The following is a 3,490-nucleotide window of genomic DNA, read 5'->3' on the forward strand; positions in this document are numbered from 1 at the left end:
CAGGAAAAAAAAAAAAAAAAAAAAAATATATATATATATATATATATATATTTAATATAATAAATATATTTATATATATAAATATGTGTGTGTGTATATATATATATACACACAGAGAGAGAGAGGGAGAGAGAGAGAAGAAATACAGCCTCACAAAGAAAATGAAAAAATAAGCCAGAGATAGAGGAGCAGAACCAGCAGAGGGGCATGTCAGAAAGCCAAAACAAGGAGGAAGAAGGCAACAGTATCAAACCTTCAAAGAGATGGTTCATATAAAAATGAAGCATGTCATCCAAATCTAATGACAAAAATAAGAAGATCATTGGCAACTTTGGCAAAAACAGTTTTCAATAAACTGGGATAGAAGGCAGAATCAATTAAGCTGGATAGTGACGGGGAAATGAGAAATACAAACAGTAAGGTTATATTTCTTCCTTCCTTCCTTCCTTCAGTTCTTTCTCTTTCTCTCTTTCTTTCTTTCTCTTTCTTTCTTTTCTTTCTGTCTTTCTGTCTTTCTCTCTCTTTCTCTCTCTTTCTTTCTGTCTGTCTTTCTCTCTCTCTCTCTCTCTTTCTTTCTTTCTTTCTCTCTCTCTTTCTTTCTTTCTTTTTCTTTCCTTCTTTCTTTCTTTCTTTTTTTTTTTGACAGTGTCTTACTCTGTTGCCTAGGCTGGAGTACACTGGCACCATCTTAGCTCACAGCAACCTTAAACTCCTGGACTCAGATGATCTTCTCACCTCAGCTTCCTGAGTAGCAGAGACTACAGGCACACACCATGACCAGCTACTTTTATTTTTTATTTGTTTTTTTGTAGAGATGAAGTCTTGCTTTGTTACCCAGGCTGATGACGAGCTCCTGGCCTCAAGCTATCCTCCCGCCTCAGCCTCCCAAAGTGCTGTGATTACAGGCATAAGCCACTGTGCCCAGCCATTAGTTTACATTATTCTTTGAAATGTGTCTAGAATTGGCAGAAGAGAGATTGGGTGAGGTAGTTGGAAGAGAAGACCAGGTTGGCAGAGAGGTTTTTTGTTTATTTTCTTCTTTTGTGTTTAGGTTAAAAGACAACATGTTTGTGGTCTGAGAAAGGCAATTAGAGAAAAGGGAGGTGTTCAGTATATTGGAGAGAGAGGTAATAATTAATAGGGTTGACACTGACATCTCCTCAGTGTCAACCCAGCCTTCATTAACCCACTGGTGCACCCCACAGTGATATCCCCCAAAATAAAATTTTTAAATGCCTTTTTAGTATCCTTTTCCCATTCACCCATGTGGTCCTGGACCTTCTCACTTAGTCTTGCCTTACATTTACATTCTTGACCTCCTCCTGCATTCCTCTGACCTTTGCTTTGCCTCTTATTTTCTTCACCCTTAGGACCTGATGATTGATTTAGCATCTTTGGCACCCAGTCACTGTTCTGCCTGGCCATACTGCTGCCTTAACCCTCAGCTGTTGCAACTCTTTTGGCCACTCTGTGTAACTGCCCTGCCAAGCCCTGCTCCCTGGCTGTCCACACAAAGAAGAAGTGTTTCCTAGAGGAGATCACAACAAAAGAATGAAATCTGGGGCTCAGGGGAAGGTTGACTTCTGAAGCTAGAAAACAAAGAAGTAAGGAAGGGAGCCTATGGAATTTACCAGGGAGGGGAACTTTAACATTTCCTTTCATATAAGTTGGTACTATTCTGGCTTTTTACCATGATCATATATTACATTCAAAATAAAGCTCTTGTTTTTAAAACAAAAAATTATAAACAAAGAAAGGAAGGATGCTCACTCATTTAGATAATAGATACCTAGTGAACCCCTCGTATACCTTGTACTGGTGACCAGGTTCCATTCCTGATCTCCTGGAGCAGGAGACATGAAAAGACATTTAGCAAATAATTACACACCTTTTTACGTCAGTAAAAATGTTGGGACTTTGGAAGAGTTTTACCCTGAACGCTTCTGTTTTCACTGAAAGATAGGAGGCAAGGTCATTTGTTCAGAAAAGCAATGGAATTGAGTAGGGGGCTTGAAAGAAATGATGAGGCTAGGAAAAGCAGCTGTACCAAAGGGGGCACCAGTCAGACTAAGAACATGTAAACCAGAGCATAGCTGTGCATACTTTGCTTGAAGGTCTCCAAGTTCAAATCCCAGAACTTGATATTTGAGGTTGATTCAATGTGTTACCTATTTGTTTTTAAAAAGCAGAGTCTTTTTCTTCCAGCATGTGTTAGTTAGCCCTCTCTTTATCACACCACCACCACCAATTGTCATTTGCAGAAGTATCTTCAACTCATCACAAATTTACCAGTAATAGCTAATTCATGTCTATAGAACTGTTAAATGACAAGATAATATTTAGATTAAAAGCTGTAATTGCATTCTTGTTAGACTCTTATTCAGATTTTAACATACTCCTCAAAGGGGCCATTTAACCCTATTCTGCTGGGCTTTGGCAAGCACTGAATGATTGCCCTCCTAGGGCAGAAGTACTACAGCCCCGGTGAAGCATTGTAAAGATAATATTATCAATAAATTGACTGTAATTGTAAACAACATATTTAAACAATTATATCTTAATTAAATTCTTATAAATTATAAGTGCCTCAGAACTTTCTTAATCTCAAATGCATGTTTCTTAGAGTCATTCACTATTTTATGAAAATATATTTGCTGAATATTAGAAAAAATTAAAAATAAAAGACATTTTTAACATTTTTTCTTGTATGAAATATGCATTGGTTATACATCATTGGTTTTATCTTCTATATAGTGAATTTCTAAGGTGATTTAAAGTTTGATATTGAATTGTATACTAAAAGAAGGTTGTTTTAGTTATAAAAGAGTAACAGCAACAATAACAAAGAAGTTGTGACAAAGAGGATTGTTGTCCTGACATTTGATGCATAACTTTGATTCATTTGTTTTATGTGTATCTTGCCTACATCCCTCCATTCATTTCATCTCACCATTTCTATCAACTATCTATCTGGTGCAGTTTGATATGTTATAGGCTGTGAGAAGTGACACAAGGAGAGAACTTCTTGCTGAATTTTTAGAACATCTGTGATGTGTTGTAAATATTAGGCAAATAATAAATACTTACTGAATTAAATTAAATTTAACCAGGATCAAGGTCAGATGGCTGATGGTTGAGAAACATGTTGCTATGGTAGCAGGAAGAAAATGATGGAAAAGAAGAAAATAAAAGACAAGAAAAAGTGAGAAATCAAAAGACAACATTTTCAAGGATTAATAGTGCTACATCTATTCATTATACATTGTAGATATAGATAATAACAATAGTAATAATATAGTATGGTCAAATTTTAATAAAAAATTGAGTCAAGCTTAATCATACCTAGTGCTTCTATTGAAGACTAACACCTCAACAATCACATCTGTTCAGGTCACACAGTCATCCATGTGAATGGAACAAATATCAGTAGCCTGAAGGACAACACAATTATTGCAAAAATAATTTCTTTTTTCAGTTAAGGTCCTCACTT

General features: G+C 36.0%; 1 long non-coding RNA gene across 1 annotated transcript in view; it reads left to right on the forward strand.

Annotated features, from left to right (window-relative positions):
* Positions 1-2,690, forward strand: part of LOC111555282 — a 481,645-nt gene extending 478,955 nt beyond the window's left edge. Inside the window, exon 2 of the long non-coding RNA XR_002735481.1 lies at positions 1,371-2,690. This is a non-coding gene — a long non-coding RNA (uncharacterized LOC111555282). The remainder of the gene's footprint in view (positions 1-1,370) is intronic.
* Positions 2,691-3,490: the final 800 nt, after the last annotated feature.

The sequence above is a fragment of the Piliocolobus tephrosceles genome, chromosome 10 (genome assembly GCF_002776525.5).
Source record: "Piliocolobus tephrosceles isolate RC106 chromosome 10, ASM277652v3, whole genome shotgun sequence".
In the NCBI taxonomy this organism is placed as follows: Eukaryota; Metazoa; Chordata; class Mammalia; order Primates; family Cercopithecidae; genus Piliocolobus; species Piliocolobus tephrosceles.